The sequence below is a fragment of the Lepisosteus oculatus genome, chromosome 5, assembly GCF_040954835.1.
Source record: "Lepisosteus oculatus isolate fLepOcu1 chromosome 5, fLepOcu1.hap2, whole genome shotgun sequence".
Classification (NCBI taxonomy): domain Eukaryota; kingdom Metazoa; phylum Chordata; class Actinopteri; order Semionotiformes; family Lepisosteidae; genus Lepisosteus; species Lepisosteus oculatus.
In genome coordinates this window covers 3610511-3627311 of record NC_090700.1, presented here as the reverse complement: position 1 = coordinate 3627311, position 16801 = coordinate 3610511, and the positions used below count along the sequence as shown (strand labels likewise).

General features: G+C 39.1%; 1 long non-coding RNA gene across 5 annotated transcripts in view; it reads right to left on the bottom strand.

Moving 5' to 3' along the window:
* LOC138216030 (uncharacterized) overlaps nt 1–16801 on the bottom strand; it is a 118770-nt gene that overhangs the window by 58562 nt on the left and 43407 nt on the right. For 2 of the 5 annotated variants that reach the window (XR_011189601.1, XR_011189602.1), the window contains one exon: nt 10480–10562. The exons of the other annotated variants lie outside the window; for them this stretch is intronic. This is a non-coding gene — a long non-coding RNA (uncharacterized lncRNA). The remainder of the gene's footprint in view (nt 1–10479; nt 10563–16801) is intronic. 5 annotated transcript variants of the gene reach the window in all.

The window sequence follows — 16801 nt, the reverse complement described above, 5'->3', positions numbered from 1 at the left end:
GCATCAATATAAAACCTCTGTGAGCCTATTGTGACCGTCGTGGTTCGGCGCGGGTGTCGTTCCCTCCACCGCCTGTTTCGTCCCGCAACACCTGGGGCACGAACCCGGGTCTCCGGCGTAACACAACAGAGAACCAGCCGCATGAGCTGAAGGAGACCTCCCCCAGCGCAGGCGGCTGAGGTCCCTGCTCCGCGCAGGGAGGGCGATGACGTCACCGTGCCCGAACTAGCTCCGCTACACCATCAAAGTCTCTCATTCCCTCTTGACAAACAGCTCCCGGTGTCATCCAGCAGCTGCATCGCTGAGCAGCTACCACCTTTCACCTTCTCCCCACTCCCACCTCTCCCCTGCACTGTCACTGAGGGCGGCAGCAGGCGCACAGAGAGGTGACGCTCAGTGCAGGCCAGCAATCCATACATACCCCAGCCCAGCAGCACCTACTGTAATTAGCAGGAAAAAAAACACCTTTGTTTCTGTAAGCGCAAGACGGATTGGAAAAACAACTTGGGAACTTTTCGCCCCGTCAGATTTCCCAAGACTCAAGTGGAATCACTTGCATTGACAATATTTTTTAACAGGAAAGGGTAGAACAATACATATCAGGTATGCAAAAGTCTTGAGTGTAACAGGTTAGTCCTACCTCACTCTTTCACCCCTTCGGTTAACAGTCTGCACTCTGGTCTTCACTTTTTGGGAAAAACAAGTCTCTTTGCTTCCTCTTGTGAATGTGCCACCCTTACTATAAGCCCTGCTGTTACGTCTCATCTCTGCAGTTTGAATATTTAAATTGTGATATGGATCAGCCCACACACACAACTTTCTGCACTAAAAACATGAATTGTCTGTGTTCTAGGACTCAGGTGTCGCTGATATTTTTGGAGAAACATCGAATTTGCCAAGGTCATTTTTCTTGTAGGTTCACGAGAGAGAATAATACCTTGAGGAAATAATTTTGAAAGACTTCAGTGGCTCTTAATAACTTAGCTGCACAGCTACACCGGAAAAAAAATCCTGAGTTGTTACTGAATTATTTTGGGGAGCCACACCTTATCATTCAACACGTCAAAAATCAAACATTGGTAAACTTACTGTTGTCTTTCAATTTCTTTCAATCAGTAATTCTAGGAATTTATTCCCTGGGTAATCTCTAAACTGCTAAACGAATAAAAGAAAGAAGTTTGTTAACTCATACAGTAACATATGCTCAAGGATATGCCAAACAACATCACTTGAATAAAGAAAATCAATTAATGCCCTTCATTTTTGTTAAGTTTTTTCAAATATCTAGGCTTAATGGCTTTAAATCTTCAAACAGAGCCCCAGACAATTCTAAACCATTCAATCATATGTATTTTTGCACAACAAAAACACAAAGTAAAACTATTTTCAAATTTTCATGTAATTGTCATTGCTCTGTTAATATAACCGATACAAATGTATTTGGATTAATTATTGACTTTTTTCCTTTTTTGTTTGTTCTTCCCAAGAAGAACTCACCCTTTATTCCTTTGGTAAAGATTTAGGTCAGTCAGAGGTTTTATATTTCCTGTTACAATATGACTAATCTTCCTGCAGCAGTAATTATTTTGTTTTAATTCTGTAACAGCTCTGTAGTTCTAGCCTGAATCCATCTCCTATTGAAATGTCTGAACTGAACAAATGCTTCTTAACAAGAAAATAAGATGAGGATTTATACCTCACGCATAAAGTTTTTAAAACTGTGCATTTTAATCATAGACTCTTACAAATTACTGTGTCAAAAACATCTAACATACAATGAAAATCCAAGCTGAAATAGTTTAAGACTAAAAATGAAACATACCGACATAATGAACAGTTTTGCAACTGTCTTGCACCGCTATTCAACGCATTTCAAATATGTAAAGAAACAGGAGTTTTTAAACAAAACGTAACCCAAATCCTTTGCTTTTTATACAATGTACCCACATTTCAAAACTGATTGCAGATTTCTTTCATAGCTTACACACTCAGCATTCTCAGAATGCCAGGGCACAACACACTAAACCTTCTATATCCTAAATATACCTATGCTGTGCTTATATTATATATTAGATTTTTCATCTGCGATTCCAAAAGCCTGAAAGACCTACAGATGATCATATAGACATCTGAGAAATTCAGATTGATTTACAGTACATCAGCAGCTCCCATTGCTGGTTTATTAAGGAAACACACAACAGCTCTCACTGGATGAAAAATAAATTTCTAGGCATAATAGGTAATTGTGCTTCAACATTTCTTTGATAATGTTAATAATTTAAATAGCATTTGAGTGTTTTAAGTAACGTGGAGAATGTCCTGGTACATAATTAACTGTTCTGCATATAGAGTTAAGAACAGTTTTTTTATCCCACATTTCTTTTCTTCTTGCACCAGGTCATTGGAAGCTTTAAAGCAGTTGCCACCAATGGTCAAATTCCATTGGCCTTGTTATAAAACTGTACCCGAGAGAGACCTAAGGACTGTGGCAGTGAAAGGTCAGGGAACCAGCCAACTACACCCAGCCAATCCAACAATGAGGCTGCTGTGCTTATAGCCTCACGTAAGAGTTTAACCATCCTTGGGCGAAACGGAGAAGAAATGCACTCATGATTTTCATTTCCTTTATTTATCTTTATTGTTATAAACACATTTACTTCAGCATTTCCAGAAGACATTCTGAAAGAGGCACGAAGCAGGCGAAACTGAAATGCAAGCATGCGACAGATTGCATTTAGAAATCTGCATCATCTGAATGCCCAAGAAGAGCTCCCCAGTGTAGGTGATCCCCCAGTGTAGGTCTGGGAAACCTGATGGTTCAGAACAGGTATGTATGCAGTATTACATTATAATTATAATGATCTACTATGCCTGCAAGGTACTTTTCTGCCAAGATTCCTGGAGCAACATATTGCACAAACTACTGTATATGTCCCAAATACAATGGGGTGCGGTTAGCCGCTCTTTAAAAAATAGTTTTAAAAACCCCAGTCTTTAAAAACACTGAAGATCAGAGGAAGAATAGACAAAACTTGACAAATGACTGCCCAGGAAGTGTAACAATGTCTAGATATTCACGTTTTGAAATTTTTGAGACAAATGTCTCTTGAAGGTTTGTGAAACAGGATATACCAAAACAGATGGAAATTAAAAACAAATTAAGGGGGCTGTTATCATCATTGTTTTTACTCCTGTGTCCACCTGACTGGATTTTAGTGCCATATTTTCATGCCTAACTTAAAGAGAATTAACTAAACAGATAACTACAGTAGTTTCTAAATACATGCCAAGAGATGCTCACTGCATATAACCTCTCCACTCTTAAAAACCAGACAGTGGAGACCAAGTAGCGAGTGAAGTATTAATCCTTCTCTTCATCCAAACACTGCTTCTTATTTGTGTTCCTTTCAGTGGAAGCTTGTACTTAGGGCCTGCTTCTTCAGTACAGTGTCTATAACTCAAATTCAAACTGATCGATCCATCTATTTTCTAACCGCCTAATCCAACACAGAGTCACGGGGTAGCCAGGCACAAACACACCACTCCACTCTCACACCAAAAGCGAATTTACCCCGCAATTTAGACTGTGGGAGGAAACACACATGAACACAGGGAGAACACACAAACTCCACGCAGACAGAGCCCCCCTAATTGAACGCGGGGTTCCAGAGCTGTGAGGCAGCAATGCTACCCACTGTCCTGACATGCCGCCAACAAGGTACAGTAGCTGTTTTTGAACTCATTTATCAGATAGAAAAGAGCACATGCCCGTTCTGGATAACCTATTAAGAGAAGAAGAATCAAACAAGGGAGAGGGTTAGTTGAGGACAGAGCAAAAAATAAAGGCAGCACAAACATCATTTATGAAAATAACCTTTTATGGTTAATGCAAATTACTTGCTTTGTACTACAGAACGAGCTACAATTTTTAAAAGGTAGGGCTTCAAATGTGTTTTAAAAGGCAATTAATTATGCTTTATCCTACCATTAATGTCTCCGGTATGTAAATTCTAATGCAAAGCTCAGATAGTATCAGTTAACTGTAAAATAGCAGAACTCCAAAAGCAGCCCTCAGCTGGATCACATCTGTCAGGTGCCTGTCTCGGTCTTCTCTGCCAATGGGTCTGTTATCTGTTAGATCACCTTGGGAACAGGCGATATCATGCTGGATAAAGTCAATTCTCACATCCGTGGTGATTCAAGAGAACCGATGACTTTTATCACAGTTTACTGTACCATGTTTCTGCAACAAGGTGGTAGCGAGTTCACACAATCGATTAAGAATCCTGAGGTACGAAAACGTAGGATGTCATTCTTCACAAACAATGAAAAAGTTTTAAAAGGTTTGTTCCTGTTCGCTGTATTTTAAGATTTTTTTTTCTGAGAAAAATATTTGCACTGAAGATGTGCCGCCAGACTTTTTACCATGGTACTTACCATGCCTGTACAATGACATCAGATCACCCTTATCTAACATCTAAATAAATGTTAGGGCAATCATGATACCACAGCCTCATGTTTAAAGACTTTAATGTAGCTGTAGGAGCCTTTAGATAGATACTTCATTGATCCTGTGAGGGAAATTGCAGTGCAACAGCAGCTTAGCACAGTCAACACAGCACAGTGTAACAAAATGATACAATAATACGACAATACAATACATACATACAATACAGTCAAAGAGAAGTGCACTTTTACCATTAGTGGTTTACTGCTCTGTTAGGATGCACTGTATATAGGAAAGCAGTGTGGAGCCAGGGTTAAGTGGAAGGTTGTGGGTTCAAATCCCAAGTGAGACACTGCTGTTGTACCCCTGAGCAAGGGGTTTGTCCTGGTGATATCATAAAATACCCAGCAGAATAAATGGGTGCACATATAAGTCACTATGGATAGAGGCATCATCCAAGTAAACATACAGTATTTATGAAGGTATTCTGTTAAATGTGCGTCACATTTAGTTGTGAACCTGACCCCAGCCAGGAGCTTTTTATAACAAACATCTAGAAACAACACCTCAGGGACATCAAGGTAAAACCAACCCCTGACTGAAACAGAAAATAAAAAATGAAGGGATGCTGCACTCCTTCCTTTCTCCTCACGACAGGAACAATGCCGCGATGTGTGAAGAAGTAAGGAATCTGGCGTCCTGAACAATACTTGTGCAATTATGGAAAAATACACGCCTAATTGCGAAATCCGAGATGCCAAGAGCTTCACAACAAAATTCCGATTAAACAAAGATGATACTATGTTGCAGAAGAAATTCCGTTTTGCACATAAATAAGGTCATTCTTTTGAATCAAGACATATTAAAACTTAAGCCCTTAATAAAGAACTATGTTTTTTTTCCTTTAAATGCCACCGTGAATGACAGATGCATTGCCCAGCGGTTTGCATTTCGTGTTTTGGGTGGATACAGAACCAGTCCAGAGCGAAGGGGAACTGTCACTGGGCGGTCCAGGCCCAGGCCCAGAGGGCCAGGGGGTCTGCAGGTTTGGGAGCTCTGTGTAAAGCAGCGACACCAAAGAGCTAGAAAAAACTCCTAAACTGGTTAAATTTAAGACGATAACCTGCTGAATGAGTTTAAACCTGTCCTGGACCTGGACTGGACATCTCCTGGGCGATGGAGCATGTTGTTATGCTGTTGAAACCATTCACGAAAAGGCTGAGGATCCTTGGGTCAGACGGCTAACTAACGATCGAATCAGCTAGAGGTGCCAAATGGCCTCTTCCAGACTGTAACTTTCAAGTCCTTAAAGAAACTGTGCTTGAAGCGCAGAACACATCCATCCCAGGAGCGAGTAAACCAAGGGTAAAAAACTGCAGCTCAAATGGTTTAATAAATCAATTAAAAAAATAATGGGAAAGGAAAGTACGTTATACAATGATCAATAGAGAACAATGAACTACAAAGAAATGAATATATTAGTACTGTATATTTACAGTAACTGTATATATAAGGAGAATAACGAGTGGCAAGCACAGGTTATAAAATATATTTTTCGAAATTCTAAGGTAGAGAGGAATATTATACAATGGAATCTAAAATAAACTCAAGTATAACAACAGTAAAACAAATGTAAAGGATGAAAAAAATTGTTTCAAGGATAATACTGTGATTACATGTTAAAAGGGAAATAGCTGATATTATTTTGCACATTTCACTGGAATGCCCACCAAGGAAAAAAACAGGTAACATGACTCAGGAGAAAGGACAAAGTTCCGTATTAAATAAGATTAGCATAAAGACATGTTACATGTACTTAAAGCACTTAAGCTAAAGAAATCTCTAGGGCCTTAGGGTCTTCTATCAATTTTTCTTAAGTAAACAACAACATGTAATTCACAGACTGTTAACAATATTCTTTCAGCTCTCAAGACAGGGGAAATACCCATGGACTGGAAAATTGCTAATGTAGCACCCCTCCATAAAAAGGGTGATAAAACTGAACCAAGTAAGTACAGACCAATAACTCCGACTTTTATTACAAGCAATGTTATGGAAACAATTCGAACTTAACTAAAGGGTCCATCTGAACGGAGATAGGACAATCAGCATGGATTTGAAAAGATAGATCTCATTTAACTTTAGACTTCTTTGAGCAAGTACTGTAATAGGAGTAATGAATACAAAGTGGATATGTTATGATATTTAGAGTTTTGGAAGGTTTTAGATAGAGGTTTCTCAAAATATCGATTCCTAAACTGCAGAAAACAGGTAATCAGGGTAAATAATACAATTAGATAGAGAACTGGTTAATGGATAGAAAAAGGAGTACAGGTAAGGGTTAAATGCTCAAAATGGTTTAATGTAATTAGAGGCGTACCACAGGGATCTGTATTAGCTACCACTGCTCTGCTTAATTCATTGTCAAGTTCCCAGATAATGCCAAACATTACCAAACACTGTTTAAACAGCAAAGAAAATCAAAAGTAATTAGGCAAAACAGAACAGTAAAAACCTAACAGATAACACTGAATGTATGTATGTAATTACACAGTACTACTGTACATGCAGGTCGCACTAGAAAATTTCAACAGGAAGAAGCTTAAAGAATAAACTTCTGAAAAAGACTTAGGTATTTATGCTGACATTTACATCTTCTAGAGCATGTGGGGAAGCAATAAAACACAAAAAGAAAGTTTGTTATTAAATATGTTATGAATATGTTATTAAAAGTGTTATAAAATGTTATATTTTATATGTTATTAAAAGTGCAGAATATAAAAAAGGGATGTTATCATTGCACATTGGATTCATAAGGCCTCTTTTAGAATATTGTGTGCACTTTTCATCATCACATCACAAAAAAAATAGATTGTTTCTCTGGAATCAGTCCAGAGAAAGAGCAACCAGATACATTTCCGGGCTCAGAGGAATGTTCTTCTCTATCAAGCTAAAACTGAACCTGATTCAAGTTTTCAAAATCCTCAAGGCACTGACAAAGTCAACTCAGTGGATTTCTTCAGAATCAACAGTGAAACACAAACCAGGAGACCCAAGTAGAAACTACAGGGGACGTTTATGGTAAGAATAGGAGGCACATCTTTAAAAAAATGGTTGAGTACGTATGGAACAAGCTAACCTGATCATGTTGTTGTAGTGCACATTCAGGGCTTCTTTCAAGAAACAGCTGGGTGAAACCCACAGATCAATTAACTATTAGCAACTAAACGAGCTAGATGAACTACAGCACCTTCTCCTGTTTGTAACCTGTTTATTGCTCTTATGGTGCTACAGGCTCATATTTACAGTAGGACAACACCACACTCTTGAGTATTTAGCTTTGTCACTTATATTTCTAGCATTTTTATAAATGGGTTTAGTTAAAAACGATTATTGCTTTTCTGATTCCCAAGCAGATTGTTTGAAAAAATCTACAGATTGTACATCTCCAACCGTATCAAGGGGTACAGTATGTGATAGAAATTTTATGTCCCTCCCCATTATATAATACCGAATGACAGGACAAATGATCAATTAGCCAGTCTTGAAATCCTGGATGGAAGCAGTCATCTGAAAAATACACTTGCTTGCTGTTTCGTCCTTACTTGTTCATCCTTACTTGTTCACCATTTCTGGGACTACATGCAATGAAATTGAGTCTGTGTAACTGGAAAGCTCTACAGATGTTTACGCTGTACGCTGTATTCAAAGACCTATGTAAAGAGTAAACCTATGTTACAGTAAAACCAAAGATAAAATTATTACAAAGGATGCAAGACTGAAGGTGGCAGACAAAGTATTAAAGGATATCGAACAAGTAGTGCATAAAAAATTAATAAGATCTACAGGACAATAAATCCCTTTTAGATCAGTCAGTAAATCAACATTTTGACACATACAGTATGCAGGTTGATCTGCTGAATGCATTTTCTCTTTAGAAGACATGGGGAGGAAAAAACACTAGTCTGCAGCTCACAGTAATGAAAACATCTTCGTTGTTTTTTCCAAATTAGATGTGCTTTAATAACAGTAGGATAGTCAGAAACTAAAGACAAATGTTTTGCTGTTCTAAAAATATAACACAAATGGTCTATTGCAATATGCATTTAATTGAAATTGTTCGGCAAAAACAAGGAAAAATAAAAACTAAAAAAAGCTGCCTTACGCTATATATAATAGCGATTTATAGCACAACGGTATTTGAGACCCATTATCTGGCCTTTATTACATCACAGGCTGCGTGGTACGCAGACTGCTTCCAAGACAGCGTGTATACCAATTAACAAAGGAGAACCAGCAATTATTGCTTCGTGTTTGAAATTAAACAAAAAAAAAATATTACGAGTTTAAACAACAGCAGTGAAATGAAATGAGAGAAGAAAAACTGCAGTAACCAGTGATGGGACAGTGGTTAGAAAAATGCCCTGCGTGTTTCCCCAGCGGGGTGGGGGAGGCCCAGTAACCAAGCCAGCCTACTTCTCCGAGGAAAATGAAACCCGTCGTCATTATGTAGGCGGTGTCGTTCTCACCCAGCTTTCTGGGCTCGTAAGAAGAGAATACCCTCACCCTCTCTTCTCAAACAGTGGATCAGAAGATCCCCAAACCTTAGCGGGGTCCCCCGCAGAGACGAGGCCGCAGTGCTGCGCCTGCGCGCCCTCCACCCCAAGGCTCTCTCGGCCTGCTCAGGCCGCATCGCGGGATATACGTATCCATGTAAACTTTTCTATTCTGTGATTATCTGTATTTATTTGTGAAAAGAAAAAAGGACGTTCTTTTTAAAACCGAAATCGCACTGCACATTTCTCACTCTCTCCCGCGGTCGAGCGGGAAGGCGCCAGCGCAGAAGACAAAAAAGAACACCACGAAGGGGGCGTTCAAAATGACCGGGCGCTGCTGGAAACAGTCAGCAGGCCTGGAAGGAAAGACGCAGGCTGCTCCGGCACCTCGGCTCCCAGCCACTACAGGGGACACAAGACAACCCCACCTGCGAGCCTACAGCCTCCAGGAACGGGCCTTGTTTACAGTGCAGTGCCCTCCTGAGAACTCTGCTGAATTGAGCACTTTGTCAAAAAAAACCTTAAATTCTGCATTTACCTTCCGGGCTAGCAGGAACACAGATAAAGGCTGCCATGGGGATTTGTTTTTCTCAATTCTCCTTATTTGATGTTTTTTGCGTGTGCGGGCTTGGTGCAGTATCTGTGCACCACCACCAGGTGGCACAGGACAGGCTGTCAAGGTTCAAAGTCTTCTTTGGCCTCAAGACCACAACCTCTTCATGCTCCTGTCTAAAATAGACTGATAGCTCTCTATCCTGCAGACAGGTCTCTCAGCATTTCGATGCACATGCCTGCCTGAGAGATACTGCTCTAGAACAGGGAAAGTGAATTATAGAAACACTCTTATGAGACGTGTCCCAATGTTCCTGACTGGCTTTCGTACTGGGGTTGTATAAAATACTCATTATAAATGTTCTTAAGGCAATTTATAAAATCCAGTTTTGGCTGATTTTGTACATCTTTAATTTTAGGCAAGATTACCTAATAGGTTCACATTCATTTAGAAGTATATGAATTTAATTATATTAACTTTTTTTAAAATATATTTCGAACCCAACCAATCTATGAAATTGAAATGTAGAAAACTCCAAGAATGGAAAAAAAAAGAAAAGTTCCATTTAAATACGGTCAATAAAAATCAGCTTACCCTACACAAAATGGACACATCTATAGAAATCAATTTTCTTTTTTTTGAAGAAATATCTGTATATATTATTAGTTTGACATCACATGACAACGACTGAAACTTTCATCTTTGAATCACAGTTAAAAGAACACTTCACAACAGAGGAATTTTGATTGGTAAAAAAAAAAGTAATTTTACACATTTCCATAAGGGGACAGACAGAAAACATCTTCTACCTTCATGGTTTCTTTTTTCTCCATGAAATTCACACAGATCACATTACTGTATATTTCTAGGTTTCTAATTTCTTCATAAAGTGCCTGTGCTATTGATCAATCTGTTTTACTTACAAGAATTGATCTGGTGTTCGTTTCCTGCTCTGTTCTTCAGGTCTCCAATGTCATCACAAGACAGAAACTTCGCTTCACGAGCCCTGAGAAACAGGTAAACATTTCTGACTGCCTCCATAAACCAAACACTCAATCAAAGCTGAAAAACACTTCAACAGCCAAATAACAGTAATGAATAAAGTCAAGCGCAGATGGTTATTTTTTTTAAAGTGCGTTAATCATAAATCATATTTTGTTTAGGTTTCAGAAAGAGTGTTGCTCAAATATAGCCTTTTGGCAGCATTCGCTAAATGTAGCCCATGCGGCAGTAACAACATGGCCATCAATTCTTGTGTGTAATTAAATAAAATTGCAATGCTGTCAATAAATACATAAAAGGCCCATACTGTACGCAGACATACTCATGTAATGTTAAAGAGACAAATGCGATGCCATTAATTTTGTTGGTCTGATTTTCTCTGTGGCACAAGATTCACTACACAATAAGGCCTGTATTCTGATTTTATGAATTAAAGTAACAACCAAGTAGACACCGGTTTATTTTCCAGCTGCTCACAACACTGGCAGAGCATGAGCAGGGCTGCTGTTTCACAGTGCTGCCTTAAGCTGCTCGGGAAAGGGCAGCACCAGGTTTGACCTCCCCCGACCCCCACGAAAACACCCCGGTCAAAACTCTCCCCTGTCCTGCCTCACCTCCTGTGCCAGGAAGGGGCAGGAATCCTGTTTACCAGGGCTAATGGTTTTATCTACACAATGTTGTAAGCAAGCTGCTGCCTTGTGTCCAACAAGTGGTGCCATGGGGCAGTGTGAACCCCAGACACTGTGAACCCCAGACACTGTGAACCCCAGACACTGTGAACCCCAGACACTGTGAACCCCAGATACTGTGAACCCCAGACACTGTGAACCCCAGACACTGTGAACCCCAGACACTGTGTGCCAGGCCCTTTGTGGGGTCCAGAATAAACAGATGCTCCTTAAAACTTATTAGCTGGACTGATGTTCTTATTAGATATGAGTTTTTATTGGATTTGAGTCCATGTGAATTGTGTAGATGCTGTGTACTGCACATACTGTACGCACACTGAAAGACAAAGGGAAGACAGCAGCCAAGGCTCATGAGTAAAAAAAAAACATACTGTATGAAAGAAGTCACGTCCACTTATAACGAAAACAAATAAGGCTACTTTCTGTTTCTGCAGTGGCCTAAAGGCTTAATTTTATACTGTTTATATAGATGGCCGAATATAAATACCACACCTAAATAGGGCTCATCAGTCAGAACAATGTTTTTTTCTATGTATTTTTCAGTGTGGAAAAAACATTTACTTAGTCCTTAATATAAATATATTTCTTTAAATATTTAAACATGAAATGACAGGTAAAGGACAGCGAGGATCCAGCAGAAAGTGGTCATTTCTTGATAATCTTTTCTCAAGGTCAGATAATCCTTGGTGTCCAGCAATTTTTATGTACTGTGCTGTACAAAAACGTAACACAAAGATGGCCAGGGGAGCTCTCAATTCAATCTAGGAATTAATCCAGAACTTTAGCTGAAAAGACACACCAGGAAGAATATTTTCTGCCTTTAGTTCCACTCTTGGAGTCCAGAAAAGTCAGATCTGACTAAAGCTGTCACAAAAGAGTTCAGATTATAGAGAAACAGCTTAAAAATAAACCAACCCAACTACAAAGTAAGGCTTCAGGGATATTTGATTAAGACCTATAAACTCCTAAAGATGTGTCTCAAAATTCAAAGGCAGCCAACTTCTTCTATCTCATCCCAGATATTAGGACTCAAGGACAAATTTGTACTGAGACTGGGATCAGAACAGAAGGTGTGGGTTTGCACAGTGACTTGAGTGTAAAGAATATGTTCTCGAGTCACACTGAAGCTGATGACCCATTATGCACCCCCAGGAAATCTCTGAACCTCCTGGATGAGGCAGCAATGAAGGAGTTTCCTTTTGTTTCCAACCCCTGTTAACCTCCACTGTATCATATGCACATTAAGCAACTAGCTAAAAAGGGGTAAAATTTCAGACAACACCCAAGTTCTTGGAACTGACTCTAGATATAGATATACTGCACTGTCTTTTAACAACAGAGATGGATTCTAAATCTGACATGCATTTCTTCCTATTTTTATATATAGCTCATCACTTCTCCCCTTAGATGAGAACTCTGAACGCAGTGTATTTGTATCTGTTCTAAAGAAAAAAGAAAAACATGGATATCATGCACATCAAGAACGAGCAAGATGACAGGCAGCATTTTCTGTCTCAGAGAACTGAAAAGCATTTACTTTAACCATTTCAATGTGTTGTCACAATCATGGCCCATCATGTGGTTCTGTGCTGAGGCTGCTCATAATTTGTCAAATATTTGCACCTCTGCTCTCGATTTTCTTCATTGCCAACGACTTGCGTGAGGTTATTATGAACACCTGGCTTTTTAAGTGATTTCAGAATAATAAAACGGCACAAACGTTTTCCCTTTTTTTTTTGTTCCTGTAACAGGGACTTTAAAATGCATTCTCAAACCTACGGGAACAAAATATCTCAAGAAGACCCTAAGTAAATTTTGCCCTTCTCTCCTGCTGCCTTATAAATTATACTCCACACAAGGGTAAAGGAAACATGTACAACACTTCAAGTGATAGAAGCCTATACTAAATGTTATAGCTCTTGACCCTGACATACACGCAAAGCACTAAACAACAGAGCAAGAATGACCCAAAGGATCCATACAAGAAACAAGAACAGTGTTCTTTGGTGAGATCCCCCTATAGTTGGGGATCTCACATTGGGGAAGACTGATTTTCAACCCAGTCCCCTCTCGCATCCTCACAACTCTGCCAGTGCATCACGTGGCTGTGGCCCTTGTGATAGACTAATGTTGGTGGGATCCCATCTTGGATCCAGGCCATATGGACCTTGTCATCACCCCCATTCTGACTGCAGAGAGCTTCCCCACCTGCGAAGTGTTTCTGGTGGACAGTTCACTTCGCCCATTGAGCTCCGCTAGAAAACATCAAGCCCCAAGGAGCAGAAAGCTCCAGGGGCAGCTGGGCAAAGCAAAACAAAAAGTGGACATCTCAAACGGACTTCATGTGCATTCGTGATTCACACTGTGCAGATATTTCAAGGTTTTGAGCTGTTCCAGACTGCGATCAAAAAGGTGGACCATCTCCATCCTTAATGTGTATAATCATGGCAACTGATGAATAAAAGCAGGTTATCAAATACAGTTTAACACTTAAAAACAAGCTTTTGCTCCAACAAAGTGCTAATTCACTGAAAGTTTGATCTATTTTCTGAAAGAGGACTGAACTGTCATTCAGTACGTTTTACCACCTTGTATAAGATGCCAGAAATAATAGGGCAGAAAATCTACAGTAAAAAGCCCCTTTTCCAATTTCCATCAGATTCCTAGGAAGATAAAAATGTACTGCCCCCTGAGACGATTCACACTGCTAGTGGTAGTTAAGATATTGATGTAACACAGTTTCACGAGACAGATTTATGGACGTTTATCACACGACCACATACAGTATAGATCACTCAACGTCTGGCATCACCTCAATGACTGACCTAAAGGCTAAAGAGTATTGTCAACTAATGATCTCAAATCTCATTAATAAATATGAGCTTACACATTGACAAGACTACTACCAGAAGAAAACAAACAGGACAAAACATCCATCCATACCTTTTTTTTTAGGAAGCTGCTTATTCCTGGGCACAGGCAGCAGCAGCCTGGAGTCTTTACTGGACAAGACACCAAGCCACCAAATCCTTGATTATTGCCTGCACTATCCCTTCATCACTCTCAAACTCCTCTTGATAATCTTTTAGGTTCTAAACAGTCCATTATACAGTATATGGGATGTCATTAAAAATGGTTTTGAAAGGGAATGAACACCTAACAGGATGTCAGTTCCCCCCCCCCTCCACCCATGGGTTCTAGCCCCAAAAATATATGCTCCTGTCACTTTGTGCTACTTCTAAAAATCTTACATCATTTGGGACAGAAACCATCACGTGTTCTTATTAACTCATGACGTAAAATTCAAATCTGATACCTCATTCCTCAGGTTGCTTAAGGAACATCAAATTCAGTGGAAGTGTAACCACCCTCCTCAGCACCACACATAATTCGTCATTAGTTCTTATAGTGGTTCTGCCTCCACACACTGCTTTTAACCACTTTCCACATCACTACAGCATGGGACAGAGCTGCAGGAAGTGATGGACATGGTGGGCCACAGAGTAAAACCATTCCAATGCACTCCTCTCAGCCTGCGAAGTGTACTCACCCTCTGCAGAACTGCTGCAGTCGGGGCCTCTGAAAATCAAACTGGTCAGAGAAGCACCACCTTACAGCAGCTGAAGGATGGGAGGAACTGACAGATGAAAATCCACATGAATATATGCACATTGTACACTAATATATCCATTATATAGAGACCAAAGATGAAATCGCTGCTAAGTTATGTGGTAAAACTTCCGAACAGTCCTAGGGTTAACGCGGTAAGGATCGCCCATTTGTCACTTATCAAACTACGCAGAATACAGTGGATAGGATAAAGACTGAGAATCTCTTCTCAGCACTCAACACTACCACGAGTAGATCTATATGTTGTTGATTAACTTCAACAACTTTCTGTGAAATCTTTCTTTTCCCAATGTTAGTTGAGCCTTGAGGAAAGACATTGAAATCATTTTTTTTAAAACATTGCTTTGCCCAAATGTATAAATATATTTGCAAGATGTGTTTATGACTAATGTGTTTTGTATTCTTCTCTTTTTATTTCTTTTTGATCATATCCATCCTTGTGCTGCTGTTGCCTCTTTGTTTCTTGGGCTCTGCTATATCTTTCTGTTTATCGACGCTCTTCATCAAAACAGAGACATTTCAATTTCCGAGTGCCTCACGAGTTCAACAGATGGCAGCAAGGCGAATTCTGCTGTTGTGCTGTTTATATGTCACAGAAAGAAATAGATCTGCAATGAATGGGAAATGTCAGCAGCTCAACTCACAACATTATAATACAGTGTTACCTACACAGTAAGTACAGTATGATTACACTCGACTAATAGCACATTAAGTTAATCACATGTAGTTACGGATACATTTTGTTCCCAAAGATATAAACTTACTGTAAACTGCTTGTACTTTTGATACAGCATGTAGTTTGCTTTACAGTTATGTACAATTCAATATTCAACAGTTTTTAATAAATCATTAGAAATAGTTATAAAGTTTTAAAAGATATGTATTTATGTATATAGTGTATCATATTAAATATATGCATAGTCACCAATTGTTGAATATTGAATATATCTTTATATTCTACTTGAAGATGTACTGTAACTTAGGCAAACTACAGTATATGTCCTTATCAAAAAGTTACATGTAACTTCTGTAGTCACATATACTTAATCTGTTTAATACACTATTAGTAGAGTGAATGAGTGTATTTACCTGTACTTACATTGTAGGAAATCTACAGTACCTGTATTATAAAGTTTTTCTGCAACACTGACCCAACCTGTGGCACATCTCTTCTCAAAACTGGAATAAGCAAGGCATTCAAAAACATTCAGGCGAGGCAGTGGATCACCCATCTGTGTTTCACTGTTTATAGGGCCAACATGTAAAACAGGGTTTTGAGGTCAATGGCAACATGGTTACAGTCACTGGCAGCACTGGTATGATTTACTTGCAGTAAATCAAGGGTTAGAAAAACAAGTTTTTAAAACTTGCTGCATATTAAAGAAGCCTCCGAGTTCTGATGTCTACTTAAGTTGGCGCCTGTTCAAAATCCTGACAAGTGAAAGAAAAAGAAAAGAACAGTAAACGAACTGCAGATAAAAGTCTCACATAATACCACCTTGTATACAGTTGGGCACATAACCTCTAAGTATACCACAGCTAATATTAGAATAAGGAAAACAAGGCAGTGTAAAATTACTGTGCAGATTTAACACTGTACACACTGGTAACACACAGACGTTTCTCTAGAAAAACACGATTCTCCCACTGTGAAAATATTATATTGTAAAGCATCAGAGATTAAGAAAATGTCGATAATCTGTTAACCTTACAACTCAGCAGAAGTATAATGATATGAGCCTAATCAAATCAGTAAAGTAAACCCAAGCATCTTGTAGTATGATGTTTAGAAACAAATGCTAAGATATGACTTAAAAATTTACATTTCAGCAAGGAATTAAGAGCAATCAATAATCAACCTCTCTACAATCTTTACTGCATGTGTGTATTCAATAATAATAAATCAGGTTTAAATGAGCACAAT